General features: G+C 39.1%; 1 protein-coding gene and 1 pseudogene across 5 annotated transcripts in view; one reads left to right on the forward strand and one right to left on the reverse strand.

Moving 5' to 3' along the window:
- Positions 1-25,808, reverse strand: part of MAGI3 (membrane associated guanylate kinase, WW and PDZ domain containing 3) — a 255,499-nt gene that overhangs the window by 198,310 nt on the left and 31,381 nt on the right. The gene's annotated exons all lie outside the window — the stretch shown is intronic.
- On the forward strand, positions 1,084-4,267 carry LOC126073365 (60S ribosomal protein L10-like; annotated as a pseudogene).

Here is a 25,808-nt window from a genome sequence, read left to right on the forward strand (position 1 = left end):
TATTCTAAAATGTGTAAGACATACTGTCGATGGAGACTGAGTACCAAGAAAAAAAAAGTGAATAACCAAGAAAAGCATGAACTACTAGGGAAATAATACGCAAATTTTAACATAAAGACTCAGTTTGCATTGTGTTCGAAACATGCCTACTGCACAATAACTAAAGATCTAACTATAAAAATCAAGTGATATGGTAAATGGATTAAAGATAAAAATTCACAAGAACAGAACAATAAAAGAGAAGATTCATGGGTTAAAAAAAATGGTTTGGGGCCATAATGAAAAAACACGAAAACACCAGTTTTGCTAAATAGCAGTATTATTAAAAATACTACTTATGTACAGGGAGGTAGTCCTCAGCTTACAATGTGTTCAAGTTACCACCAACCCCAATCACGAGTGTTTGTTGTTGTTTTTCTACCTACCTCTTATCATTAGTAACGTGTACTACATACAATGTTGCAGTGCACAATTTGCTGCTGTGATTCTGAGATGTAACGTTTCCAACCCCCAAAGACAAAGAAAGATCGGATTTATAAGACAGTGATAATAAAAGACAATAATGAAAACTTAAAAAAAAAGAGGTGTTCTACTTATATCAAAACCGACTGACAAGGGAGTAGTCACCAGATGAAACCCCACTGCAAGTAGGGGACTACCTGTTGTTTCATGAACACAAGAATCTTCCTTGTCTGTTTTGTTCCTGTCTACCACTCAGCACAGTGCCTGGCACATAGCTGGAATACAATAAATTTTTGTTAAATGGAAATGGAAACCGATGAATAAGACACACACCCTTGTCTTCAAACACCTTACTAAAAACCCAACCAGTGCCGTTGAGTCGATCCCAACACACCTTACTAAGCAATGTGAAATTACCAGTCACAATTCAGTATTAATCAGTGCTATAAAAAAAAAAAAAATTTTTTTTTTTAATAAAGGAATACATTATACAGGATGGAGAAGCCCAGAGTACAGAAGGGATTGTCAAGAAATACCTACAAGAGGTGAACAGAGACTTGAAGGAGAGTAGAGGAGGCAAATAAAGGAAGAATTTTTTCATCCAATGAGCACTTAGAAAACATGACTGAAGTACAGGGAAATGAGACATCAGAAGAGTATTCAGGGACATGCAAGTAGGGACGTATGGTTGAATTAAAGGGCATATTTTGGTGTAATAAAACATGATAATTTATTGCCGTCACTAGAATGTGAGCTCCACAACAGCAGGGATTTTTTTTTGGTCTGTTTTTCCATTCCTTCCGGAGAATTGCAAAAACAGCCACAATTCCTCTCCTTCCTGGACTCACTCCGCTTGAAGTGTGATTTTACAGCTCCTCCCATTAAGAAGTGGCGTCTTCTCTTTCCACCGTTGAATTTCAGCTGGACTGGGACTTGCTTTTGCCAACAGAAAGCAGCAGAAGCCAACGATGTGCCTGTTCCAAATCTAAGCCTCAAAGGTCCCGCATGCTTCCACTGTCAGACCCTGATGCTGCCATGTGAATAACCCCCCACCCCCGTCCCGTTGAGCCTATTGGATGATGAAGGTCATGTAGCCCAGTCAACTCTCGCTATCCTAGGCTAAGGATTAGCAAGCTTTTCTGTAAAAGACCAGATAGTTAAAATTTTAGCCTTTAGGGCCTTGTGTGATCTCTGTTCTTCTTTGGGTTTGGGTTGTTTTTATTTTATAACTCTCTAAAAATGTAAACACCATTCTGAGTTCAGAGGCCATACACAAACAGAGGCCACAGTCCGCTGTCCTAGATGATGGTCATCTAACCACCAAAAGCAGAAAAGCCTAGCTTACAAGCAGCTGACCATAAATGCATAAATGATCCCAGGCAAGACCAAATAAACCCAGTCTAAATTGTCAACTCACAGAATCATGAGCTAAATAAATGGTGGCAGTTTTTAGCTCCTACATTTTAGGGTGGTGAGGTAATCATCAAAAGCTTGCTGATACACTACTCCATCCCCAATGCCTAGAACAGTACCTGGCATTTAATAGGTACTAACTAAATACTAAATACTGGAAACCCTGGCGGCCTAGTGGTTAAGTGTTACAGCTGCTAACCATAAGGGTTGGCAGTTCAAATCCACCAGGCGCTCCTTGGAAACTCTGTGGGGCAGTTCTACTCTGTCCTATAGGGTCACTATGAGTCGGAATCAACTTGACTGCACTGGGTTTGGTTTTTTTGGTTTTAACTAAATGCTTATTGAGCAAAGCAATAAATATGAAGAATCACAGGAGCAAGAATGTGATTTTTATGCCAGGGTTTGTAAACTCAAAGGTCTACGAGGCCAGGCAAGTAATTTAACTGAGTGGTCAGTATAGAGAAAACAATACAGGGAATCCTCACCAGAAGGCCAGGAAAATACCTAGAAGGCCACCAACAATCCCGGCAAGGACAAAGGTAGTAGGAATGTGAATGGAAAGCAAGGAACAAAGTGAAAGATACGTGAGGTAAAATCAACAGAATTTTAGGCAGAGATTATCAGTCTGGATAAATACTTAAGAACCAACCATATGCTGTCTGCAAGAAATGCACTTTAGATTGAAAGAAACACTCTTTTCAATAAATGGTGTTGGGACAATTGGATATCCACATGCAGAAAGATGAATCTGGATTCCTACCTCACATCACACACAAACATTAACTCAAAAATTGGTCACAGATCTCAACAGCTAAAATTACAAAATCCTTAGAAGAAAATATAGGAGTAAATCTTCAGGATCGTGAGTTAGGTGATGATTTCTTAAATGCAATACCAAAAGGGCAAGAAATAAAAAAAAAAAATCTTTTGATAAATTGGAGTTAATCAAAATTTAAATTTTTTGTGCTGCAAAAGACATCACTGAGAAAAAGACAATGCAGAATAGGCAAATCTACAAAGACAGACTATAGATTCGTGGTTGCCAGGGCAGGGAAGAGGGGATTTGGGAGTCACTGCTAAAGGGTAATGGGTTTCTTTCAGGGGTGATGAATGTATTCTAAAATTAGGTAGTGGTGATGGTTGCGCAATCTTGTGACTATATAAAAAAAAAATCACTAAATTGTGCACTTTTAAGGGGTGAATTTAAGGAGTCCTGGTGGTGCAACGGTTAAATGCTTGGGCAGTGTTAAGTGCTTGGCTGCTAACCAAAAGGTTGAAGGTTCAAATCTACCAGCTGCTTCATGGGAGAAAGATGCGGCAGTCTGCTTCCATAGATTACAGCCTTAGAAACCCTATGGGGGCAGCTCCACTCTGTCCTATAAGGTGGCTATGAGTCTGAATTGACTCCACGGCAACCGGTTTAAGGGGTGAATTTTACACTATGTGAATTATACTTTAATTAAAAAGAGAAGAAGAAAGAAACTGAAAAATCAACTCACGGACTTGGAGAACATATTTGCAACTCGTATGTCCAACGAGACTTACATCCAAAACACACAGAGAACTCTTATAACTCAATAAAAGACAAATAACCTAATTTATATGAAAATGGACAAAAGAAGACATACAAATGGCTAATATGTACAGGAAAAGATATTCAACACCATTAGCCATTAGGAAAATACAAATCAAAATCAAATGAAATAACATTTCTGCTTTTCCTTCACCATACCGCAAAGATCCTGGTGTTGCCATGGGCCGCACCCTGCCCAGTGTTACCAGTATTGTAATAACAAGCCCAGGACTTGTAAGAACAAGCCCTGCTTCTGCCAAGGTGTCCCTGATGCCAAGATCCACATCTTTGACCTGGGTCAGAAGAAGGCAAAAGTGGATGAGTCTCCCCTCTATGGCCACATGGTGTCAGGTGAATATAAGCAGCTCTCCTCAGAAGCCCTGGAGGCTGCCCATATTTGTGCCAACAAGTACATGGTGAACAGCTGTGGCAAAGATGGCTTTCACATCTAAATGTGGCCCCATCCCTTCATGTCATCCACATCAACAAGATGTTGTCCTGTGCTGGGTCTGACAGGCTCCAGACAGGCATGCAAGGTGCCTTTGCAAACTCCAGGGTACAGTGGCCAGGGTCTGCATTGGCCAAGTCATCATGTCCATCTGCACCAAGCTTCAAAACAAGGAGCATGTGATTGAGGCCCCACGCAAGGCCAAGTTTAAGGCCAGGAGATCCACATCGCCAAGAAGTGGGGCTTTACCAAGTTTAATGCTGATGAACTTGTAGACATGGTGGCTGAAAACACCTCATCCCAGATGGTTGTGGAGTCAAATACATCCCCAATCGTGCCCCTTGGACAAGTGCTGGGCCCTGCATTCATGAGGGCCTTGGTGGTACTGCCCCACCTGACCTGTGCCCACCAATAAATTGATCTTCTGTTTCCAAAAAAAGAAAGAAAGAATATTTCTCAGCCACTAGAATGGCTATAAAGAAGAAGACAGACAATATATACCAAGTGTTGGCAAGACTGTACAGAATACTACACAGCAATACAAAGGAACAAAGAATTGATACATGGTGCAGTATAGACGAGCCTCAAAAATTATATGCTAAATAAAAAAAAAAAACAGACAAAAAAAGAACACATACTATATGATTCCACTTATGCGAAATGTCCAAAAAAGGCAAATACATAGAGATACAAAGTAGATTCGTGGTTGCTTAGGGCTGGGGGTAGGAATAGACACTGATTGTCAGTGGGTATGAGGTTTCTTTTCCGGGTGATGGAAATGTTCTAAAATTAGGTTGTGGTGATGGTCATATAACACTAGGTATACACTAAAATCCAATCAACTGTACACTTAAAATAGGTAGACTTTATGGTATGTAAGTTTTTTAAGTTATACCTCAATAAAGCTGTTTCCAAAAAAAAATGAAGAATAAGCAGGATTTAATGACGTTAGCTGTGGTGAGAGTGTGTGGGACAAATCTAAGAAAATACCTAGATTTTTGGCTTTCACGACTGGGGTAGATGGGGTACCGTTCACTGAAAATGCAAGGTACAAAGGAAGTAGAGTAGTTTTATTGGAGGGAAAATAAATTGTTTTGAACATACTAAATATCACATGTTATAAGGGCATCCAGGCGAAGACATCCAAGAAGCAGTAGGAAAACATTTAAAATTCATTCATTCAATAAATGTATACTGAATGACCAAAATGTATGGGAACCACATTGGGGCCTGGAAATACCATAGTTCACCAAAATGACCCAGTCCCTACTCTCCAGGAGCTAATACTGAGTGGGGAAGAAAATTTAAAAGAAGACTTCTCAAATATATATTATGCAATTTAGAAGCATCAACATGTATCAGTTTAGCCACTGATGGGACTGAATTTATGAAGAAAGAAAGGAGAGAGTTAAGGATTGTGACACAAACTTACATATCTGTACACAGAGGAAATGAAGTCGTGAAAGAGAAAGCCTAACCAGAGAAATAAACTGGAGGACAGAGTTCGAGAGAGAGAGAGTAGTAGTCAATACTACAAAGTATTAACGGCAAGATGAGGAGGGAGAAAAATGCATTTAAATGGATTTGATTTAGCACTTTATTCAGTAAATATATTTTGAACACCTATTATGTGCCAAGTACTTTGGATTTTATTCTGAGTGAAATGCAGCAGCCATTACAGGGCTCTGCAGAAAGGAATTACAAGATCTGATTTAACATTTTAAAAAGGTCACTCCAGGCACTCTGATGAGAAGACTGTACAAGGATAGAAGCTGCAGGACCAGTTAGGAGGTTCCTGCAGTAGCTGGGCTAGAGATGATGGTGATGCAGGGGAGGTAGTAAAAAGAGATCAGATTCTGAATACATTATAATTAGAGTCAATAGGCCTTCCTGATGGATTACATGCGAGGTTTGAGAGAAACAAGTAAGTTGGAAATGATGCTAAGGTTCTTGGCCTAGACAACTGGAATTGAATCAAATGAAATGGGGATGGCTGCAAATGGAGAAGGTGGGGGAAGGGGTGACGGAGATCAAGAGTTCATTTATGGACATAATAAGTTTTAATGTCTATTAGAGATCTGAGTGAAGATACCAAATTTGGATAGATGAGGCTGGAGTTGAGGAGAGAGGTGTGGACATAAAGAAACCAATAAAGCTGAAGGAGAGGCAGCACATGTAAAGGAAGAAAACCAAGATGTTCCCGAAACCAAGAAAACATTATCAAGGAGGAAAGGGGCAATTTTGTATCCCCAGGGGACGCTTCGCCATGCCTGGAAACTTTTTTTTTTTTTACTGTTACCACTGTGGGGAGGAGGGGCTATTGGAATCTAGTGGGTAGAGGCCAGGGATAATGCTAAGCATCCTACAATGCACAGGACAGCCCCTCCACCCCTCCCCAAGACTGAAATTCAAACCACTTTGGAGAGGGTGTAGCTTCACCCCTTTGGATGGCAGAGGTGTCACTGGCTGGAACTTGCAAGCAAAAAATCACCTACCAGAGTACTGTCAAAACTCTCTAGGAAGCTGCCCATGAGGATGACTGAGGGATTCTCAGCAAAGCAGCCAGTGGGCGTTGCTGAAACTTGCCAGAGAATAAGCTTCACTGGAGGCTGAGGTCCCCATGCAGGCCAGGCCTACTGCCAAAGAGCAAGAAGGACGAAAGCATGCCAGAAACAGGAGGAGAAGTCCTTTTCCCTCTGCAGTGTCCCTTCCAGCACCCTCAACTGACAAAGCTTAACATTATGCCAGCTGGCAAAAGAGAGATGTTTACACAGTACAGCTCCAGTGTCACAAGGCAGAGCAATGAAGGGTGGACTTGAAGCTGAAAGGCAATAAATTGATAACTGACACATGCTTCCAGTTCATTTTTCAAAAGCATTTAAAGTGGTCACACCTTTAAAGAAAAATCATCCCCAGGAAAACCACAGACAGAATAAGGAGATACATAGTTGCTAAAATTGGAACACAAATTTTGACTCTTTTTATTGAGTAAATTTCTAATTATGTTAGCTGTTTTTTGTTTTGTTTTGTTTTGGCATAATAAATTAGAGCTCTTCGTTCAGAGTGGAGCTGTTATTCTGAAACATGCATACAAACAAAAAGGTAAAAAAAACAAAAGACTACAAAGGAATATACCAAAATTGTTTTGTCATAGTTCTCTAGGTAGAAGCATTGTAGTTGGGTTGTTCTTTGGTACCATCGAGTCGATTCCAACTCATAGCGACCCTAAAGGACAGAGCAGAACTGCCCCCATAGGGTTTCTAAGAAGCGGCTGGTGGATTTGAACTGCTGACCTTTTGGTTAGCAGCCAAGCTCTTAACCACTACGTCCCCAGGGCTCTGGTAGTAGGATTATAAGTACTTTATTAACATGTTTGTATTTTCCACATATTCTAAAATAAGTATGTATTGTTCTAAAGAAAAAGTTTAAAAGTTCTCCAATAACTGATCACTAAAAAAGACAAAAAAATTTTTTTTTTTTAAGTACTAGTCCATGGGATTAAAGGTATATAGCCTCTTAAGTAATAAAAAAGGACTCTAAATTCCTTTGAAAGAGCATATACATTAGAAGGAAATCATTTCTGCAAAGTAAATCCTGATGTTTTAGGTTATTTCCTAATAGCTGTGGATTTACAGTGAATAAGCCAAGTGTTAATCCTTTCAAATGTTAGGCACTGCGCCAGCAAATTCACAGGGCTGTATTTAATGATTCAGAAGTATAGCCCTAAAAGAAGATAAACAAATGAAAAATCTCCTACTATAAAATATCAAGAATCAACCAGAAAAGCAGATCTGACTATGGTTCTTTCTCTAGTAAAATTTATGGACCCAGGAGCACCTGAAGGTAGAATTCCATCACCTACTCACAGGCGTCCCCATGCAGCCAATTGGTCAGCCCATGCCTTATCTCCTACAGAGTCTTCACTGAAGAAAAAACCACGGATAGCCATTAATAATAAAAACGAGGCTTATCCTAATTAAAAATCAAGGAATGTAAATTAAAGCCTCAAAAATACCATTTTATGGTCACTAGGATCAGAATAAATTTAAAAAGTCTAACAATACCAATTGTCTTAGTCATCTAGTGCTGCTATAACAGAAATATAACAAGTGGATGGCTTTAACAAAGAGAAGTTTATTTCCTCACAATAAAGTAGGCTAAAAGTCCAAATTCAGGGCGTCAGCTCCAGGGGAAGGCTTTCTCTCTCTGGCAGCTTTCTCATCAATCTTTCCGCAGACTAGGAGCTTCTCCACACAGGGACACCAGGTCCAAAGGGCCCCCTCTGCTCCCAGTACTGCCTTCTTGATGGGATGAGGTCCCCTTGTCTCTCAGCTCGCTTCGCTATATTATATCTCAGGAGACTGCCTCAAGGCACAATCCAATCTTGTAGGTTGAGTCGTGTCTCACTAACACAACTGCTGCCCATCCTCCCTCATTAACGTCACAGAGGCAGGATTTACAACATACAGAAAAATCACATAATACTGGGAATCAGGGCCCAGCCAAACTGATACACACGTTTTTGGGGGGACAAAATTCAATCCATGACACCAATTGAGGAAGAAGATGTGGAGCAGCAGAAACTCTTATGCCTTATTGATATGGTAGAAATTCTTAATCTTCTCCCAATTTCAGACTTGCCATTTCACTTTACGGTATCTTCTGATAAACAGACGTTATTAATTCTAAGGTAGCTAAACACTGATTTTTTTTTTCCTTTATGATAAATAAAAAAAATCTTTCCCTATCTTGAGGTCATTAAGATATGCCCCTATATTGTCTTCTAAAAAATTAGAGTTTTGCCCTTCACATCCAAGTGAAGGCAAAGTATAGCACAGTGATTAAGACCACACACACTGAAGCCAAGCTACCTAGGTTCCAATATAGCTTTGTCACTGTTATTCTGGGCAGACTACTTGACTCCTTTGTGCTGCCTCTGTTTACTCATCTAAAACATAGAAATAATTATAGTACCTACCATTAAAAATTATTGTGATGATTTAAGAGGTAATATATGGAAACGCTGGTGGTGTAGTGGTTAAGAGCTATGGCTGCTAACCAAAAGGTCAGCAGTTCGAATCCACTAGGCGCTCCCTGGAAACCGTATGGGGCAGTTCTACTCTGTCCTATAGGGTCACTATGAGTCAAAATCGACTTGACGGTTTTTTGGTTTTATATGTAATGTGCTAGGACAATGCCAAGTATATAATAAGCACTACAAAACCCTTTGCTGTTTTTATTAAGTTTTTAATCTGCCTGAGATTGATTTTTCTGTAGGATGTGAGACAGATATTCCATTTCATTTTTTTCCATACAGATAACCAATTGCCCTGCAATATGAAGTGAACAGTTTTATCTTTTCCTAACTAATGTACAGTGTCACTCTGACATTTATTAAGTTTCCATGAAGGTCTGTTGTTATGCCTGTCTTCTGTTTGATTGGTCTAGTTATCTATCTCTGTGCTGCTACCTTACTGCCAAATTACAAATTATTGACATCAGTCATCACTATAGAGCATAGTAGAGAGTAGACAGTATGTATAGCACAAACCCCCCACTCCAACTTGTTCTTCTTCAACTTTCCAGCATACCTTGTCCTTTGCAAATTTTAAAATAAGTTTTCAATTTTCATTTTTAAAAACAACTGAAACTGAAACTGCATGAATTTACAAGTAAATTTGTAAGGAACTAGCATACTCAGGTTTTTCAGTCTCCTTATTCATGAACATGGAAACCCTGGTGGCATCGTGGATAAGCGCTACAGCTGCTAACCAGAAAGTTAGCAGTCTGAATCTACCAGGCGCTCCTTGGAAACTGTACGGGGCAGTTCTACTCTGTCCTATAGGGTCGCTATGAGTCGGAATGGCAACAGGTTTTTGGTTATTCATGAACATGGTCTTTCTCTCCATTTACTTGAGATGTTTTATTCCCCTTCAATAAAGTCTTATAATCTCTAATTAGGTCTCATATGCTTTCTGTTGACACTTACATCTAGGTATCTTTTTATGGAATTATAAATTATCTTGTTTTAGTTATTATTTTTGCTCGTTTCTGATTGACTTAAATGCTACTCATTTGTTTACTCATTATCTTGCATCGAGTAATTATACTAAACAAGTAATTTTTCTTTAGACTCCTTACAGTTTTCTACGCAGACAATGTTATCATCTACAAATAGTGACTTTTTGTTTCTTCCGTTTCAGTTCTTATATCTTTTAGTTCTTTGCTTGCCTTATTATGGTGGTTTGAATTTCCAATTGAAAATACATTTTCAGTAATTTATAATTTTTGAAAAATTTATAACTTCTAATATAAACTAGAAGCTGTGATTTATCTCTAATTTTTTATAAAGAATGCTTCTACTATTTCATCATTGAGTATGAGGCCTGCTGTAGGCTTTTGGTGGATACTCTTTCATCAGGTTAAGAAGGTTTCCTTCAATTTGAAGTCTACTAAAATTTTTTTACCATGAGTCGAGACCGGTGAATTTTATCAGATGCATTTTCTGTATCAATTGAAACGTTACAGCACCGTTGCATTCCTGGCTACTCATGAAAAAAAACGTATTACCAAGTTAGATTTATCTTTTTTATACACCATTGCTTAATTTGCTAATTTGAAGGGGAAATTCTGAATCTACATTCATAAGTGAGATGGACCAGTAATTTTCCTCTCTCATACTACCTGTATTTGGTTTTGGTATTCAGGATATACTTATCTCACAGAATAAGGTTCCAGTCTGTTCTGGTCTGATTTAGTTCAGTTTTGTTCTGTTTTTCTTTTCTTGAAGAGTTTGTATAAGACCGAAATTATCATCCCTTGAATGTCTGAAATACTATCTGAGCCTTTTGTTTCCTTTGTAGGAAGATCTCAAATTGTTGATTTAATTTCTTTATTCAGAAGATTTATTTATTTATTTTATGCTTCAGTCAATTTTAAAAAGCTACATTTTCCCAGGAATTTGTCCATTTCATCTAAATTTTCAAATTTTGAAGCATAACAATGTACCCAGAATTCACTTTTCTCTTTAATATCTATAGCACCGTTAGTACAGACCATTTCATTCCTAATATTGTTTTACTAGTACCTTCTCTTTCTTTCTTTCCTTGATCAATTTTGTCAGAGGTTTATCAATTTTAAAAATCTTTTTTAAAAACAATTTTGGATGTGCTGGTGTCTATTTAATTAATTTCTGCTCCTCTCTTTATTGTTTTCCTCTTTCTGCTTTGCTTTGGTTTATTCTAATTTTCCTTTTTTTAACTTGTTATGTTGTACGCTTAGTACGTTAATTCTCAGTCTTTCTTCTTTTCTAATATATTCCTTTAAGGCTATAAATTTTCTTCTGAGCCCTGCATTAGCCCTAATTCTACAAGTTTGATTTATTGTAGTTTCATTAATATTCAGCACAAACTATTTTAAACTTCTATCATTTCTTCTTTGATCAATATGTTAAGATTTCTTTTCCCCTATAGGGCTGTATGTTGGGATGTAGGGGGCAGAGGGGAGAGCAATTGATTTCTACCTTCACTGCACTTCAATCAGAAAATGTAGTTTGTATGATATGGGAATTTTTTTTTAGACTTTTTTATGGCCTAACGCAAGGATCAGCAAACTACAACCCACGAGCCAAATGTGGCCCACCAACTGCTTTTGTAAATAAAATTGTATTGGAACACAACCACAGCCACTTTTTACATACAGCCTATGGCTGCTTTCACAGGATAACAGCAGAGTTGAATAGGAGTGACAGAAACCATCTGGCCCACAAACCAAAACCAGTTGCCATCAAGTCAATTCTAACTCATGGCGACCCCATGTGTGTCAGAGCAGAAATGTGCTCCATGGGGTTTTCAGTGGCTGATTTTTCCAAAGTGGATCACCAGGCCCTTCTTTAGAGGTGCCTTTAGGTGGACTTGAGCTTCCAACCTTTCAGTTCGCAGCTAAGCATACTGTTTGCATCACTCAGGGACTTCATGGCCCAAAAAGCCAAAACTATTTACTCTCTGGACTTTACAGAAAGTTTGCCAAATCCTGGCCTAAAGCATGGACAATTTTCACAAATGTTCGACATGTGCTTGAACCAAAAAAGTGTACTTACAGTGGCTGGGAACAAGATTTTCTCTCTCTCTCTCTCTCTAAATATACATTCATCAGATCACATGTGTTAGTAATGTTTACCTTTTATATCTTTCCTTATTTTTGTCTGTTGAATCTAAGAATTACTGAGAGAGGTACATTAAAATCTCCCACTATGATGATGGATTTCTCTGTTTTTCTTGTAGTTCAGTCAACTTTTTTCTTTATAAGTGTACAACCAAGCTATTAGGTTCATACAGATTTAGAGTTATTACAGCTTCCTAATGAAATCAACATTTTTAATCAAGGAAATTTTACATGTTTTACAATTGAAAGATTTAACAGCCATATTGTCAGAAAAAGAAATCCAATAAATTTTTTTTTGACTGCTCAACCTAATGCCATAAACCATACTGATTTTTTAAACATTTTCTAGCTTAGAAGAACCATGTAGAAGTTCCTTTAGGACAGTCTATTCCAATAGGAAAATTCTTTAAGAGTAAAAATTGAGTAAGCCAGTTCATTTGGATGATGGGGAAATCAAAGATATTTAAATGTGGCTATGTTTGTATTAAAACAATTAAGCAGATAACTGGTCAAGTGTGAATATAATTTGGGAAGCTTTTTAAAAAATGAGATGATTCACTTTAATAGTGTTCTGTTCAACTCAAGGCAATTCACTGTCTAGTCATATATCATGCATCATAAGTTACACCAAATTATACTGCAATTCTATTGTAATTACGTCCCCAAATACTTCTTTTCATATTTTCAAGAAATATCACAAAGTCAAAATGCCATATACTACTTTGTGTAGTATTATTCAACCATTTAGCCAAAAAGTCCGAGTTTACAGGAATAGGGGACCTACCTTGCAAACTACAGTGGCTCCACATCTGATCAGAGTTCTGTTAAGAATATTGCCTCCATTAATTTTTCAAACATTTCAATACCTACCATGTGCCATGCCATGAGCTAAGTACTAGAAATAGTATCAAAACCAAACCAAACTGGTTGCCATCAAGTTAATTCCAACTCACGGTGACCCAGAAACCCTGGTGGCATAGTGGTTAAGTGCTACGGCTACCAACCAAAAGGTCGGCAGTTCGAATCCACCAGGCGCTCCTTGGGAACTCTACAGGGCAATCCTACTCTGTCCTATAGGGTCGCTATGAGTCGGAATCGACTCGACGGCAGCAGCAGCTGCTACGCTGTTACAGCGTAGAACTGCTCCAGAAACTTTTCTTGGCTCTAATCTTTATGGAAACAGATCGCCAGGTCTTTCTCCCATGGCACCACTGAGTGGGTTTGAACTGTCAACCTTTAGGTCAGTCGTCGAGCACAAACTGCACTACTCAGAGACCTTAGAAATAGTAAAGAGAAGTATATAATTTTCAAAACTAGCAGTTACGCCAATCTCTTTTTTGCTCCTAACACCTTTCCAGACTCAGCTCTTTTATAAGAGATTGGACATGTATTTACTCACTTTTTTTTTCTTACTACTGTATTATATTTTTTAAATCCTGTCTATTCCGTGCCATGCATTTGTAGCTTGCAAAATTGATATACAGAATGACCCAGAAAAGTCTATGCCACCCTGTATTATGTTTTATAATTTTACAGAGGCGCAGATCATGAATGGCAGGAACTATGAGTTTGGTGTTTCAGAGCCAGTTGTTTAGCTAGGAAAAGACACCAAGCCAACTAAGTAGCCAAACTCCATACCTCAACATGGCTTTGTTTTTCTTGTTGTCATGTATACAGCTAACATTGTGAACAGAGGTAAACTGTGAAGGAAAAATGCAGAAGAAGTTGAGGAGGTAATTCTAAAATTTATAGGGAAATGTAAAGGATCAAAAATAGCCAAGGTATTTTAACAAATGGTGCTGGCATAATTGGATATCTACCTGCAAAAAAATGAAACAAGGCCCATACCTCACACCATGCACAAAAATGAACTCAAAATGGATCAAAGACCTAAACATAAAATCTAAAACAATAAAGATCATTGAAGAAAAAATAGGGACAACGTTAGGAGCCTTAATACATGGCATAAACAGTATACAAAACACCACTAACAATGCAGAAGAAAAACCAGATCACTGGGAGCTCCTAAAAATCAAACACCTATGCTCTTTTTTTTGGGTATGCTCACCCAAAGACTTCACCAAAAGAGTAAAAAGATTACCTAGAGACTGGGAAAAAGTTTTTAGCTATGGTATTTCCGATCAGCACCTGATCTCTAAAATCTACACGATACTGCAAAAACTCAACTACAAAAAGACAACCCAATTAAAAAATGGGCAAAAGGTATGAACATACACTTCACTAAAGAAGACATTCAGGTAGCTAACAGATACATGATGAAATGCTCACAATCATTAGCCATTAGAGAAATGCAAATCAAAATTACAATGAGATTCCATCTCACTTCAATAAGGCTGGCATTAATCCAAATAAGGTTGTGGCAAGACTGGAACACTTATACACTGCTGGTGGCAACATAAAATGGTACAACCACCTTGGAAATCGATCTGGCGCTTCCTTAAAAAACTAGAAATAGAACTACCATATGATCCTGCAATCCTACTCCTTGGAATATATCCTAGGGAAATAAGAGCCTTTACATGAACAGATATATGTATACCCATGTTCACTGCAGCACTGTTTACCATAGCAAAAAGATGGAAGCAACCAAGGTGCCCATCAACAGATGAATGGATAAATAAATTATGGTATATTCACACAATGGAATGCCACCCATCGATAAAGAACAGTGATGAATCTGCGAAACATTTCATAACGTGGAGGAATCTGGAAGGCATTATGCTGACTGAAATTAGTTAGTTGCAAAAGGACAAATATTGTATAAGACCACTATTATAAGAACTTGAGAAATAGTTTAACCAAAGAAGAAAATATTCTTTGGTGATTACAAGAAGGGGGAGGGAGGGAGAGGGGTATTCGCTAATTAGATAGTAGATAAGAACTACTTTAGGTGAAGGAAAAGACAGCACACAATACAGGAGAGGTCAGCGCAACAGGACTAAACCAAAAGCAAAGAAGTTTCTTGAATAAACTGAGTGCTTTGAAGGCCAGCGTAGCAGGGGCAGGGTTTGGGGACAATGGTTTCAGGGGACACCTAAGTCAATTGGCATAATAAAATCTGTTAAGAAAACATTCTGCATCCCACTTTGGAGAGCGGCATCTGGGGTCTTAAATGCTAGCAAGCAGCCATCTAAGATGCATCAATCGGTTTCAACCCACCTGAATCAAAGGAGAATGAAGAACACCAAGGACACAAGGTAATTATGAGCCCAAGAGAAAGAAAGGGCCACATAAACCAGAGACTACATCAGCCTGAGACCAGAAGAACTAGATGGTGCCCAGCTACAATCGATGACTTCTCTAACAGGGAACACAACAGAGAGCCCCTGAGGGAGCAGGAGAGCAGTGGGATGCAGACCCCAAATTCTTGTAAAAAGACCAGGCTTAATGGTCTGACTGAGACTAGAAGGACCCCGGTGGTCATGGCCCCCAGACCTTCTGTTAGCCCAAGGCAGAGACCATTTCCAAAGCTAACTCTTCAGACTGGGATTGGACTGGACAATGGGATAGAAAAAGATGCTGGTGAAGAATGAGCTTCTTGGATCAAGTAGACACTTGAGACTATGTTGCCATTTCCTATCTGGAGGGGAGATGAGAGGGCAGAGGGGGTCAGAAGCTGGCAGAATGGACACAAAAAGAGAGAGTGGAGGGAAGAAAAGCGGGCTGTCTCATTTAGGGGGAGAGCAATTAGGAGAATATAGCAAGGTGTATATAAATTTTTGTATGAGAGGCTGACTTGATTTGTAAACCTTCACTTAAAGCACAATAAAAATTTAAAAAGCCAAGGTAATAGCCAAGAATAAAGTTGGAGGACTTATACTACCAGACATCAAGACTTATTATAAGGCTACAGTAATTAAGACAGTGTGCCTGGGTGGCATAAAGGGTTAAGCACTTGACCACTAGCCAAAGGGCTGGCAGTTCAAATCCACCCAGAGGTACCTCAGAAGACAGGCCTGGTGATGTGCTTCTAAAAGATCACAGCCTTGAAAACCCTATGGTACCCTGCACACAGGGAGTCGCCATGAGTTGGAATCAACTCAGCAGCAAGCTGTTAGCCTCATGTGACTTAGTGAGCACCTGAAATGTGCTAGTACAACTCAGAAACTGTATTTTTAATTCTATTTAATTCTAATTTAAGCACTGATCATTGATTCGGTTATTGGAGAACTTTTAAGTATGTCTGGAACAATCTAGGTATGTGACTCTACTTTTTAAACTGTAAATTTTATGAAATTTAAGTACAGATCAAGTATTCCTGATAAAATTTTACATTTTAATGGAGATGTGCTATATATGTAAAATATACACCTGATTTTGAAGACTTAGTATAAAATCTTTTTTATATTCTTTATATAAAATGGAAACCCTAGTGGCGTAGTGGTTAAGTGCTACGGCTACTAACCAAAAGCTTGGCAGTTCAAATCCGCCAGGCGCTCCTTGGAAACTCTACGGGGCAGTTCTACTCTGTCCTATAGGGTCGCTATGACTCGGAATCGACTCTACGGCACTGGGTTTGGTTTGGTTTTTTTTGGTTATATAAAATATCTCATTAATAGTGTTATACTGACTACATGTTCAGATAATAATTTTTATATAATGGGTTAAGTCAAATATATTATTAAAATTAATTTTATCTGTTTCTTTTTTCCTTTTTTAATGTGGTTTCTAGAAAATTTAAAATGACACATATGGCTCATAATTTTAGCTTGCAGTATATTTCTACGGGAAACCCTGGTAGCATAATGGCTAAGAGTCTGGCTGCCAACCAAAAGGTTGGCAGTTCAAATCCACCAGGTGCTCCCTGGAAACCCTGTGGGGCAGTTCTATTCTGTCCTATAGGGTTGCTATGAGTCGAAATCGACTCGATGGCAGTGGGTTTGGTTGTTTTTTTTTTTAAATATTTCTATGAACAGCATAGAAACAAACTCATACATTTACACCTGATTTAAAACAAAGGTGACACTGCAGGTGTGGTGGGTAAACGGTGGTCTTTTTAATGAATAGGCCTGAGTGAACTGAAAATGGGGAAAAAAATGAATTTTGATCCCCCACATATACATAAAAATCAACTCCAGATGAATCATATGTCTAAATGTGAAAATCAAAACATTAAAGCTATTAGAAGAAAACAAAACATCTTCACTACCAGGGGCTAGGCAAAGATTTCTAAACAGGCTACAAAAGGTATTAATCATTAAAAAATTGATAAATTGGACTACATTAAAATTAAGAACTTCTGTTCATCAAAAGACGCCATTAAGAGAGTGAAATGGCAAGCCACAGAGTATGAAAAGAGCATTGGAGTGGGGGAAGCACATGAAAGAGGGAGTATGGGGAGACCCACCCACAAAAAGAACACGTGCATTATATATACCGTAATGCCTCAATATTTGATCACACTTTTCCTGTTAATAGGCTCCGCTTCAGCAAAAGTTCAAGTAACTGTAGTTTACTCATTCAAGAAACAAAAATTTTAGTGGGACAATTTTGATTCATTTTAGAAACACTTATGCATTTCCCTGGTTGTTAAAGTGAAGATACCGTACATAATTCAACCTGAACATGATTATATAGGGTCACTGTTCAAGTCTGTATAATAAGTATGGATGTCCTCCAACAAAAGGCATCCTTGGGAAATATTACCCTCAAATTAAAGCTAATAAACATTTAAAAAACATAACAGATGTTCTGTCCTAACGAGACAGCTTAGACTTATTTCTCCCTGCTTTTCCCATTAAGTACAACTATAAAGCCTAGAAATACTGCAAGAGGCAATCAAAGGAGAACTCTGAAAGGTGGTACAAGGACATCAAACTAGTTTGGGATACTAGGACTGCAGGAACACAAGGGCAGGCATATGATGTACCCCCTACCCAACAGAAGAAGGTGACCCAGTCCTGAAGTGTCCTTACCCTCAATATAGCAACATAAGACAGTCTAGGTAGGTTTATTCCTCTCCCAGATTGAACAAGTTGAGTCCCTCAACCCATACAAGGTGAGCCTGCCACCAACAAGAGGGTACGACTGGGGGCCCCACTACCAAAAAGCAACCAGGGGGAGCCATTTCCTTCACCACCAGACTGAGACTCCCAAACCCTACTGAGAGATACCAGGGTGACTCAGCAGCACCAACAAGAGGGACTTTACCACAACAAGCAGACCAGTCCAGGAAGCCTCTCTGACGTCGGAGCCTAAGACCCCTTTCCTCCATCAAGAGACACCAGGTCACTGTTGCGTTGATTCTGACTCATAGAGACCCTAAAGGACTGGGTAGATTTGCCCCATAGGGTTCCCAAGAGGCAGCTGGTGGATTCGAACTGCTCACCTTTTGGTTAGCAGCTGAGCTCTTAACCACTGTGTTCCCAGGGCCCATAGCAGCTGAGCTCTTAACCACTGTGTTCCCAGGGCCCATAGTGCTGGTAGGAAAGTAAAATGGCACAGCCACTCTGGAAAACAGTTTGGTAGTTTCTTATAAAATTAAATATGCAATTACCATATGACCCAGAAACTGTACTCTTGGGCATCTGTCCCAAAGAAATGAAAACTTATGTTCACACAAAAACCTGTACATGAATGTTCACATCAGATTTATTCATAACAGCCAAAAACTGAAATCAGTCCAGATGTCCTTCAAAAGGTGAATGGTTAAATGAACTATGGTACATACATACCATGGAACTCTGCTCAGGCATGAAAAGGAATGAACTATTGACAGATGCAGCAACATGGATTAACCTCTAGGAAATTACGCTGAGTAGAAAAAAAAGTCAATCCCAAAAGGTTACATTCTGCATAATTCCATTTATTTAACATTTTTTAAATGACAAGATTTTAGGAATGGGGAACAAGATTTAGCTGCCAGGGGTAGGAAGAGGGAGGGGAGGGAAGGAGGCGAGCGTGGTTATAAAAGGGCAACACAAGGGATCCTTTCGGTGATGGAACTGTTCTGTATCTTGTCTGTGGTGGTGGATACACAGACCGACCTACACATATAAAAGTGAACAGAACTAAATAAATACAAACACATACAAATGGGTACAAGTAAAACTGGGGCAATCTCATAAGATTGGTGGCTTGAATTAACGTCAATATCCCGGTTGTGGATGTTACACTATAGCTTGTTAAGTTCTTAACCATTGTGGAAAACTGAAGAAAGGATACATGCATCTCTCTCTAAATTGTGTCTTAAAACTACAGGTGAAACTGTAATTATCTCAATAAAACTTTCAGTAAAAAAAAAATTATTATTTAAGCTCACTCCTTCACGGGCAGCAAAAAGAGTGACTTGAGCAGTGCACTTTTTATCTACAGCAGTAAAATCGGTTCACACTAATGCTGGGAGGGAGAATTCCAGAGGCAACACAAATTCTAAGGAAGCACCCAGTCCAGCAACCAACTCACCAAACCCTGTATCAGACAATCAGAAAGCAAAGCCAAATTCAAACACATATATATTCCAAAAAAAAAAAAAAATTGTGGTGGTTATAGGCTGTTTTGGATTGAATTGTTTCCCCCAAAAATGTATGTCAACTTGGCTAGGCCATGATTCCAGTATTGACTGTGATCTGATGTGATTTTCTTATGTGTAGTAAATCCTACCTCTATGATGTTAATGAGGCAGGATTAGAGGCAGTTAGGTTAATGAGACAGGGCTCAATCTACAAGATGAGGTTGTATCTTGAGTCATCTCTCCTTTGAGATATAGAAGAAAGAAGTAAGCAGAGAGACAAGAAAGCAGAGCTGGGAGCAGAGCACATCCTTCGGGTTCTGGGTCCTGAGCTAAGAAGCTCCTAGACCAGGGGAAGACTGATGACAAGGACCTTCCCCCAGAACCAACAGAGGGGAAAAGCCTTTCCCTGGAGCTGGTACCCTCAACTCAGACTTCCAGCCTTCTAGGCTGTGAGAGAACAAATTCCTCTTTGTTAAAGCCATTCACTTGTGGTATTTCTGGTATAGCAGCACTAGATAACTAAGACACAAGTAACAGAGTACAACATAACAAGAGAACAAGGCAGGAGCAGACCAGAGACACATCTCAACGCAAATGAAGAATTACAGACCCATATCTGGTTTATTATATTCAGATACTGTTCACATCTGAGATTCTGCCTAAAATAATGAGATAGCTCTCTGAGCTTTACTTAAGTACACAAATAGTTACCATAACCCCATACCCACTGCCATCAAGTCAATTCTGACTCATAGAGACCCTATAGGACAGAGTAGAACTGCCCCATCGGGTTTCCAAGGAGTACCTGATGGATTCGAACTGCCGACCTTTTGGTTAATTGGCATCCATTAGTTATAATACATAGTAATACAGTTCCCTATCTGTTTCAAGTTGGTTGTTTCTTACATAGGCTGCAGATAAAACAAAAAGTCAAGTTTGTTTAGAATTACATGTATATTAAAAATAAGGCCCAAGTGCGTGGTACAAGTTTGGCACATAATAAATATTTCTTAAAGGATAGCAAGGAGGGAGAGGATAATTCCTGAATGAATTAATGAAAGTTCGTGGTCCCTCACCCTATTAAAAAAACATATTCACAGAAATTTTGTATGCAGTTTCAGATAGTTCTTGAAGGCCCTAAAGCCCTGATTTTATGAAACCTTGGTTTAAATTCTCTATCTCAAGGGACCTACTCTAGCTAATTTACCTCTTTAAAGCATGGGGTTAGATGGGGCAATTTCCCAAAGCCCTTTCCAATGCTGTTATGTAATAATTTACACCTGGTCATGCTCTCTGGTGGAATTACCTCTGTCTCACTGTGGCACAGAATTTTTTCTAACTCAAAATTCCATTTCTCTAACAGAATTTTTAAGCATATTTACCACCTCAAACAGGTATGAAATACAAGGAGGAAGCTAGAGAAGCCATGGAATATTTTGGGGGTATCATTAGGAAAGCCATAAAATCGTTAAGTAGAAAACACGAGGCACAGTAGCCTCAGGAATAAAAAGTAATTCCATGATGCCGCACTGTGCCACACTGGTTAGAAAGTATGCTCAATTCAGCTCTACTTCAGCACAAATACTTCTCAAGGAAAATGCAGTTATTCCGCTCAAAAAAAAAAAAAAATTTAAAACTTATTAAAAATGTATGGAGGAAATGAATTTGGTACGTTATGAGATGTCTAAAAGTACGCAACCCTTTTCAGGTCTCCCAATACAATCCTCACTGACTACCAGCATGCGGTGCCCAGACCTTTCCCATGGATTCCCTAAGCTGCAGGACAGCTTTCTGGGCGTGCCTGCAGGTAGACCACTGGTGGGAACTAGATCTCCGGAGTGAAATCATAAAATATTCAACATAGAGGAACTGACTCTACCTCACTACATTCTTCACCTGAAGTCTTCACCTTGGCCTACTGAATTCCAAAGAAATTTATCTTCTGTTTGGAAAACTGTAGGACTGAATATTCAAACTCCTTCCCGCACAACTTTTTAGGAATGCCATTCATTCTGTAAAAGGCAAAAGAAAAAAAAAAAAAAAAATAGCCTGATTTTTTTTTATTTGAATGAAAGCATTTTGAGTCATTAAAATATGTGAAAACATATTTAATCCACAAGGACCTTACCAAACAGAATTGAATCACTGTCTCATCAGTGGGTTCCCAAACCTACAGCCCTTGTTTTCAGTTTCTCTTTTAGGCCTATGTTTGCTGCAGTGTGAGAAGACAATAAAGCAGACAACAACTGATGAGGTCAAAGCTGCATCCTTTAAGGAAGGGGACAGGATCTGCCCCCAAATGCCCTTTAACACTGGCCTGTGCCTAGAGAATCACTCATCTCAGGGCTGGCGAGGGTGTAAGGCTCATCTGGACCCCCAATGTTTAGATCCCAACCACAATTCCATGAACAGGCTTTTCATCCTCTGTTCTACACTGCCAGTGTCTTAGACGTGTTGCTACTGTCTTGAGACTGCCCACTCCATCCATCCTAACAGCTATGACTGTTAGAAAGTTCTCCCTTACACTGAGTACAAATCTGTTTCTCTGTAATTTCTGCCCACGGGTTCTAATTCTGTCCCTTGGGACCACAAAGAAAAAGCCTAATACTTCTTCCACATTACAGCCCTTCAAATATTTGAAAATAGTTATCAAGTCTCCCATGATCATTGTGGTGGACAAAATAATGCACTCTCTCCCTCCAAAGATGGTCACATCCTCATCACCAAAACCTGTGAATATGTTACTGTGCGTGGCAAAAGGGGCCTTGCAGGTGTGATTGTTAAGGACCTTGAGACAGGAAGATTATTCTGGATTATTCTGGTAGGCCCAATGTAATCGCAAAGGTCCTTATAAGAAAGAACCAGCCAATAAACACACGAAAAGATGCTGGTGGTCATTAGCCATTAAAAACCAAAACCATTGCCATCAAGTCAATTCTGACCCATAGCGACCCTACAAGACAGAGTGGAACTGTCGCATAGGGTTTCCAAGGAGCGGGTGGTGGATTCAAACTGCTGACCTTTTGGTTAACAGCTGTATCACTTAACCACCATGCCACCAGGGTTTCCGTTAGCCATTAGAGAGATGCAAATCAAAATGACAAGGAGATACCATCTCACCCCTGCAAAGACAGCACTGAAAAACAGAAAATGACAAATCCTGGTGAGGATGTGGGAAGACTGGAACCCTTATCCACTGCTGGTGGGATTGTAAAATGGTACCGCCACAATGGAAAATGACATGGCGCTTCCTTAAAAAGCTATAAATAGAAATATGGTCCAGCAATCCCTTCCTAGGCATATACCCTAAAGATCTAATAGAGGTTCACAAGTAGACATATGCACATCTATGTTCACTGCAGCATTATTCACAATAGCAAAAAATGGAAACAACCTAGGTGCCCATCAACAGATGAATGGATGAACAAAATGTTATATATATATATATATATGCAATGGAATACTACACAACTATAAAAAATAATGATGAGTCCACAAAATGTAACGTGGATGAATCTGGGGGACATTATGCTGTGTGAAATAAATCAAGCATGAAAGGACAAATATTGTATGATATTACTTTTATAAAAAGACAAAAATAGGTATACATACAGAAATCAAGTTCTTTGGTGGTTACCAGGGATGGGAGGGAGAAGGCAGGGAAATCACTCTCTAGACAGTAGACGTTGGCATTTTTGGTGAATACCAAAAAGGCAATACCAAATGTGGGTAAAGTGTGTACAATTTAACCAAGGTAAATATGACAATAAGAAATACACAAACTTAAAGAACTGTATTGGTAAATGCTATTCCCCACTGCCACTGAGTCAACTCTGACTCACAGTGACTCTATAGGATAGAGTAGAACTGCCCCCCATAGGGTTTCCAAGGCTGTAAATCTTTATGGAAGCAGACTGCTGCATCTTTCTCCTGCGGAGCAGCTGGTGAGCTTGAACCACCAACCTTTTGGTTAGCCACTGAGCGCTTTAACCACTGTGCAACCAGGGCTCCTGGTAAATGCTAGAACATATGCAATTTGACAACAACAGCGGTAACAACCACAAACACGTGAGTGATTATATAACCCATTGCCGTCCAGTCGATTCTGACTCATAGCGACCCTATAGAATAGGGGAGAACCGTCCCAGGGCATTTCCAAGGAGGAGGTAGTGCATTCGAACTGCTGACCTTTTGGTTAGGAGCCAAATGCTTAACCACTGTGCCACCGGGGCTCTGAGTGGTTATATAGGTAGATATATATGCATTTTTTATGTGTATAGCAGGGTATATGTGTATATATACATGTGTTTATATAGGTGTTATCTGTAGGCATAGATATAAACATGTGTGTATGTGCTGCATATATATTCATATATATAATAAAGCACATAGTGGACACAGTGACAGTTACCTCCCAGGCATAACCAAACACTTTCGTAGGATTGGTTTACCGGGTTTGAAGGCTTACGACCATAGTCTCTTGGGACAACACAGTCAATAGGCACAACATAGTCTATAAAGTTTATATTCTACATCCTAGTATGGTAGTGAAGCCCTGCTGTCACTGTGATTAAGAGCCATGGTTTATAATCAAGAGGTTAGCACCGCTGATAATCAAAAGGACAGCAGTTCGAATCCTCCAGCCACTCCTTGGAAACCCTACGAGGCAGTCCTACTCTGTCCTATTAGGTCACTATGAGTCAGAATTGACTCCATGGCAACAGGTTTGGTTTCTTTGATTTTAGTATGGTAGTAGTATCTGAGGTCTTAAAAGCTTGCGAGTGGCCATCTGAGATACATATTGGTTTCTACTCATCCGAAGCAAAACATAAAGAAGGCAACCCAAGATTCAAAGAAGAATATAGTCTACAGGACTAACTGCCTACATGAACTACAGCCTCATCTATCCAGAGACCAGAAAAACTAGGTAGTGCCTGGCTACTACTACAGGCTGTTCTGACCAATGACACAATATATGGTCCCAGATAGAATAGGAAAAAAATTATAGAACAAACTCTAATTCTTTCCAAAAAACAAAAAGGCCAGACTTATCGGACCTGTAGAGACAGAGGAACCCTTGAGCTATCATTCTGAGATAGCCTTTAAACTGAACTGAACCTACTCCAGGGAGACAGCTTTCAGCTAAATAACAGATTGACTCATAAAATAGACACTATCGCCTAGGTCCTGTGTGCCTTAAAAAAAAAAAAAAAATCTATATGAGACCAAATAGCCAACATTTTCCCTAAAGCATAGATGAGATGGTTGAGGGGAGGGGGAGACAGGGAAGCTGGATTAACGTAAGTAGAACAACCAGAACAGAAATATGGAGAATGTTGAAACCACGTGGAAAATGTAACCAATGTCACTGAACAATATGTACAGAAATTGTTAAATGGAAACCTAATTCGCTGTAAATTTTCACTAAAAACTCAATAAAATATTTATTTAAAAAGAGAGGGAGGGAGAGAAAGAACCAGTAGGACCAGAGTTGGAGAACGAAGTGTGGTAACAAAGCAGAGGTTGGAATAATGTACTCTGAAGATTGAGGAAGAGGCCACAAGCCATGGAATGTAAGCAGCCGCTAGAAACTGAAAACACAAGGAAATGGGTTCTCCCCTACAGCCTCTAGAATGAATACAGCCCTGCAGACCCACATTAGGCTTCTGACCTCCAGAACTGTAAAATAACAAATGTGGGTTGTCTTAAATTAAGCCACAAAGTTAGAGGTAATTTAAAACAGTAGCAATAGAAAATGAAAACAATTGTTCTCTTTCCAAGCTAAAAGATTTCTTCAGCTACTCTTCAAAAGACACAGTTTCACATCTCATCTTCTAAAACTCCATGCTGTCCTTGCTCCAAAACAGCTCCTTAAATTTTCTCTCTAGCAATGATGTTTAAAGCCCTATCCATTTGGTCCACTTACTCTTACAAAGCACATTCTCAGAGTAACGGTTCAATAAACATTAAGCTGAAATGAAAGAGCTGTTCAGAATGCTGAAGAGTTCTAACCTTCTAAAAGATTAAAAGGCCTTATTCTCCCTCTCCTCCTAAACTGAGTAGTAATAATCTAATTTAACCTTTATAGTCTTCACGTTCCTCCCACCTATAAGGACTTAAGAATCCAGAACGTAGACTAGATAGATGACTTGTCAGTTGAGACTTTCAGTCATGTGACTCCTTGATTAAAGCCACTGTGGAAATTCAAGAAAAGTAAAAGCTCCCTATATTATATATATGACTTATGTTCCCTAAAACAGGGATCCTGAAACTCT

Source organism: Elephas maximus, chromosome 3 (genome assembly GCF_024166365.1).
Source record: "Elephas maximus indicus isolate mEleMax1 chromosome 3, mEleMax1 primary haplotype, whole genome shotgun sequence".
Taxonomy (NCBI): domain Eukaryota; kingdom Metazoa; phylum Chordata; class Mammalia; order Proboscidea; family Elephantidae; genus Elephas; species Elephas maximus.